Source organism: Mauremys mutica, chromosome 3 (genome assembly GCF_020497125.1).
Source record: "Mauremys mutica isolate MM-2020 ecotype Southern chromosome 3, ASM2049712v1, whole genome shotgun sequence".
Classification (NCBI taxonomy): domain Eukaryota; kingdom Metazoa; phylum Chordata; order Testudines; family Geoemydidae; genus Mauremys; species Mauremys mutica.
Genome location: NC_059074.1, coordinates 107327120 through 107333119, shown reverse-complemented (window position 1 = coordinate 107333119; position 6000 = coordinate 107327120).

The window sequence follows — 6000 nt, the reverse complement described above, 5'->3', positions numbered from 1 at the left end:
TTTCTGACTGGAAAAATGGTTCCCTGGGAAGTTTCCCACCAATTCTCATTACTAACCTAACTTTGCAATCTCTGGATGTTCAGATGGTCTCAGAAAACTAGCAAAGCTCTCAATGACTGATGCTTCTCATTTCTTACAGATTCTCATTCATATTAGCCTTCTGCTCTTTCATCAGACTTGAAAATACAGTGAAAATAATAAAGTCCATGAAAAGATGACTCAGCTTTCAATTGTATCAAAGGCTCATAAACCTACTCTGTGCATTTTTACAGACTTAATTGAAATAATCAAGTTTAGGAAAGACATTTATACTCTGCAAAGGAACAACTTCTTGTTTTTTGTTCAGCACCTGCCTGGTGTTGTCATTTGGGCAATTATTTTCAAAGGAGATAGTGCCATAGTTGTGATATTTTTTATTTTTTTTCTGTTCCTAGAATGTTTCATTTTGTACTTTCGAATGATGTCAAGCCATTGCATTAAAGTCAAAGATGTAATAAAAAAGTGTGTAATGATTCAGAGCAATATACCATTTCCGATATAATACCTCTGATCTTTTTATTAATGAAAGTCAGTTTTCCCATAGTCAGTCTGGAACTATGTAAAGTGGAAATAAAGGTGGTGTTTCCAAGTAGAAGGTCCCTGTCTCCAGAATTATAGAGTGTAAATCCAATAACACAGTCAATAAAACAAAAATTATCAACCAACATTATATTCACAATTCCCTTCCATTCAGCTTCTGCTTCAATCCTGCTTACGGTAAGAAAGGAGACTATTTTACTTCCGTTAGCAATGCAACACCGATAAACAGTTTGATTTTCCCATATACTGCTGAACTGAAAGTAACAAAAAAGTTTGCTTTGATTTATAACATTTAGCAAATATGATTTGGAAATCACTGATTTAGGGCTTGTCTTTACTGCCGCAATGCAGACTATGGGATGGTGGGTGGGGTGCAGGGTGAATTGCAGAGAGCATCAAAATGTTGTTCTCTAAACTGCCCTCTGTGGATGCCGCTGATGCAAATTAAATGGTACTTCATTCACTTCAACATAGTCCTGTTTGAAAGAGGATTATATTAATATCCGGTGCGCTCTGCAATTCATACATTGCAGCTTGCACTGCCATATAGTGTAGACATCACCTAAGAGTACAGGCCTGATTTTCCTCTTGCATATGCTGGTTTAAATCAGGAGAAATTCCTTTGAAATCAACAAAGTTATTCTGGTATAAAACTAGCATATAAATGTGTCAACCTGCTTCCACTGAAATTCATGGAAAAACTCCCATTGACTTACTGATTTAGGATCAAGCCCTGGAAGAGAAGAGGCTCAAGCCCTGAACATGAAACACCCTGGGGAAAACTTTCACAAGCACAAGTGGCGGGTAGACATCAAAAGTAAAACAAAATTCAAAAGTGCCCAAGTGACATATTGTAAAGGCATTTAGCTGCTTAACTCTTGTTGGAGTCATCTTCCCTGTGGTATTTCATGCTTCGAGCCTGATTCTGGTTTCAGTGGGAGTTAGTTGTCTAAATACCTTTAAAATCTGACCAAAGTCACTTGCAGAGGGGCTTCGGCACTTTTGGAAGTTTTATCCCTAAATCTCAATTAAAATCAATGGGAGGTAGCATCCAACTGCCATTTTTCCCTTTGAAAAATCTTCCTCCAATGCACTCTTAAAAAAAATAAAATACCATAACTATAACTGGGGATGGAAAGATTTCTGGAATATCAAGAAAGGAATGGAAGACTTCATGGAGGCAAGGGGATTGTTTAAACAAACAAAGTTGGTTTTGATAAAAAGTAAATTGTATTCAAAAGTAGTTATCTAATACAAGAAATAATTTACTAAATTATTATAATATCCATAGGTCTTTTGAGATTAATTTGCTGAAATTTAAAATTAATATTTCCAAAACAGTGTATGGAATCTGGAGGGGAAAAAAGGCACACAATGTGAAAATCTTCTTCCAGATTTCCATTAACTCTACTCTAATCCTTGCAATATAATTATATACTGGAACACAAAAGGAAAAGATACCTCATTTGTAGTTAGGATAGCTCAAAACATATGCTTGATCGTGGATCTATTAGGCATGAAACAAGAGAATGTCTCCTTGTGAGAAGCAAGTATGCATATAGTTGAAAGCATCTGTTTATTTTAAGAGAGGTTTAAAAGAGGAATACCAACTTATTTAATTCTAATAAAGTGATGGCATAATGCTACCAGTCAAGGAGATTCCAAGAGCAGACAGCAATTACTGTGCTGTAGAATGAGAGTGCTTTTCAACAGAGACTAAAATGAACTGTCACTGAAACAAAATTTATATTAATTGAAATGTTTAATTATGTGACTTTTGTTTTGTTCTGTTCTTTTGCAGCTTAATAACTTCTCATATTTTAGCTCCACAACAGTTTTTAGTCATCACTGTTTGACTGGAATACTTTATTCAGGAAAAGTTAATGCCTTAAAAAGCAAACCACAAGTCATTAGCCTTATTTGGTAAATTTCAAAAACAGATTTACAACGCATAGATTATAATGCCAGCATGTGTTGTTGTGATCATCTAGTCTGATCTCCTGCCTAACACAATAATGGAACATGGCTTTTCTAGGTAGAATTTCATCTCTAACCCCTGTATTTCCAAAAAGTTGATGGAGATTTAGCCATGCAATGTAGCAGTTATTTTTAAGGTAGTATAATCACTCAAGACCAAATTCTCTGCTGGTGTCAACAGTCATAGAACCATGAAGTTTTTAAAATTCCTGGTGGTAAATTATATTAAGGGAGATGTGCCAGAGACCCCATGAAGTCTGATAGGGACTCTGCCATTGTTATTGATTTTACATGGGAGGTGCTCAGACACTCTGATGGGCAGCAGTACAAAACCTAAAACAGATAAAATTGTACTTCTGCATTAAGAGTAATTTTGCAATGTATTTTCATGTCAAGGGCATTTAGGATATGTACCATTTTTTCATCATTTGCATAAATATAAATAAATAAAAATAAAAAATAACCTAAAGGCACCATCTAGATTCATACTTATTCTTGACACTGAAGTTCATGACAGGGAACAGTTGCACAGTACTTACTTCAGTTTTTCTTGGGCAACAGAGAATCTGGTCCACTAATTTCAGTGGAGTTATTCTGGATCTACTCTGTGGTAAATGAGGGCAGCAAAAGGCCCATACAGTCTAAGCCAAAACCCACTGAAATCAATGAGTCTTTCTATTGATTTTAATGAGGTCTGCAACAGCCTATAATCTTTTTAAAAGTCTGCAAAGAAAAGCCAGGCAAACCAAATTGTAAATTGTAGAATGAAAAATAAACATATCATTTAGTGTTATGCTCTATTAAAAAGGATTTATTAAAGGATGTCACAAGATGAATGGTAGCAGATTTCAGCAAGGGAGGGTGAGGTAAATACAATGCTCTGTTTGAATGAAATTTTTCTCTCCAACAGCTTATTTTCAGCAGAGTATAACAATAATGCAAATAGAAGGTAATAAATAAATGTGTCTCAGCAGAGCAATTGTGTTCATATCTCCATTCGTCTGATAATTTCTAGTGGTCTACTGTTATAGCATAGTAATAATAAACTAGCTCAGAAGGAAAGAATATTGCCTCTCTTGCTCTCACTGGAGCCAAGCTGAGCTGGCAAAACTATCATTGGTGTGTGCATAGATGAAATAGAACTTAAATTTAACAGATCTTAGTTTAAGTTCCAATTTGTGCCAGTCAATTCTAGAAGGTTCATTGAGATCAGGTATATTAGTCATAGAATGGTTAAAGCCCTTTTTCCTATGAACTAAAAGAGATTATCACAGGTTAGTTATGGACAACTAGATCTAATTAAAGGCATCTTGTGACTTTTAAAAATCTTCTCCGGTGAGAGAAAAAAGAGAGTAGGGATGAGAAACAGGCTGCAGAAGGGTTGTGTGCAGCCAAGAGACAAGGCTTCTCCAATGTAAAGAGCTGTTTTTTCTGATAAAGGGAAATCTTGTGCATATTTCTGTTTGGGGAAGGAGTCTTGGTTCCCAGCATAGCTGGGCCCAAAGTGTATTAGAGAGGGTGGCTAGCATAAGAAGAGGCAATACTGCGATGGGAGTTAGGAAATGTAATTTTTCTTTTTATTTAAAGAAGCCTGTGGGCCATCCCTAAGGCCTACCCTGTAAATATTGTAATTAAACCAATGTGAAGTACTAAACCTCAGGAGTGGGACTGATTTACCCCAGGACCCCTCAATGTCAGAGGGAGAAATGCTGAAGCCTGATGTGACAAAACAGGCTCATTGTCACACAATATAAATGGAGAAGCAATGAAAGCATTTTAGTCATTTTGGGGGTTAAGTCAAAATCTGTTTACTCTTAAACTGTAATAAATCCAGAGTAACTCCATTAAAGTCAATAGATACTCTAGATTCACAATGATGTAACTGGGAAAGTCTACCCCTTTAAATTCAAGTTGGTACAGAAGCAGCAACTTACTTATTTTGTGATGTCACAAGATAATTGCATAAGTGAATACTATACTGCATTTAACAGAAAGCATATAGCACAATTAACCAGTAATTGCACTGGAAATAATAGCAAGTAATGTACATTCAGTATAATTTTAACTAATTCTGTAAATTGTTCCTCCACTGAAATTACTTCCTATGATCCTGACCCTGCAAAAATCTACTTGTGTGTAATTCCTGTCACAGGAATAGTTCCTTTGGAAAGTTAGAGAATTTTTCTTCTTTTACTAGTGCATAACAAACTAGTGTTTGCTCCCTTCCAAAATCTGAATTTGGGTAAATGAGAATCCATGACAACAGTGAGAGGCAGGGAGAAAGGGAGAGCCATGGACCAAATTCTCCAGACAATTCTTTAAGTGGTCTCTAAGGAAAATATCAGTGTGACTTTTTTCCACTCATGAGTATCTATTCTTAACAGATGAAATTCAGCAATAAGACAGAAAGCCAGGACAAGGGAATTCTCATCCCTTAAATACAATTTAAGGCCACTTTTGAGAACATGGCATAAATGGAACCCTAAGTTTGTATTGGGGCTTGTGTAACTGCCTCTTAAAGTTTTTTTTTTGGGGGGGGGGCAGGTGTCAAGTTCTCATCAACTGCTCATGGAGCAGCCTCTTGAGCTGATTCAGATTTTTCCTAACTGATCTCCCTCTCTTCATCACCAATTAGCCTAGTCCATCAACTTGATCTAAAATGAGTCACTCAGCCCTTAAACTCTAGGCCTTGCAGTTTTCCTTTATCTCCCTATCAGTATCTTAGAGAAAGTCTAGGATAGGACTGTTACCCCTCTGCTATCTTAGGTCATTCTGCCTCATGGACTCTTTCTGTTCTTCTTTTATTGCTGAGCTTGTTTTCCCTATTGATCACAGCTGTGGGTGCATGCCTCCATGATTGGCAGTTCTGACAGCTGTGTTGGGTATGGTCCACCTAGTTGCTTGCCACCTAGTCCTCTCCCTTCTGCCTATACTCAGTATTGGGTTTGTAACCCTCATTAAAGTCCTCAATAAACCTGAAGAAGCTAAATGTTGATGTGTGAGCCAGGTAGCAGCTGGGGGAGGAGGGAGAAAGAGAAAAGAAAGATAAGATGCTTGAGTTAGATAGACAAAACAGTAGGAAGTTTGAAAGCATATAATGCAAGGAGTGAGAGGAAATGAGGGTAAAGGAATGGGGTAGGAATGAAAAGAAAACAAGTCTGGAATTTGACTATTTAGTTTACTTTCAGTTTAGTCAAAAGTGAAATATAGAATCAGAATTGTGCCCAAATGGGCCTCATTTCTGCAGTATTTTGCAAGACAATAATTCTCTTGTCCCTGTGGGACTTGTACATACATGAAAACCAGAAGATTAGATCATGTAGGTACAAGTTATAGTACACTATTATTACTGATAAACTATTAATGTTCATTTAGGACCACAGAGAGACCATTCCTTTATGCTGGTTTTACACTGGTGTTGCTCCATTGACTTAATTGGAGCTA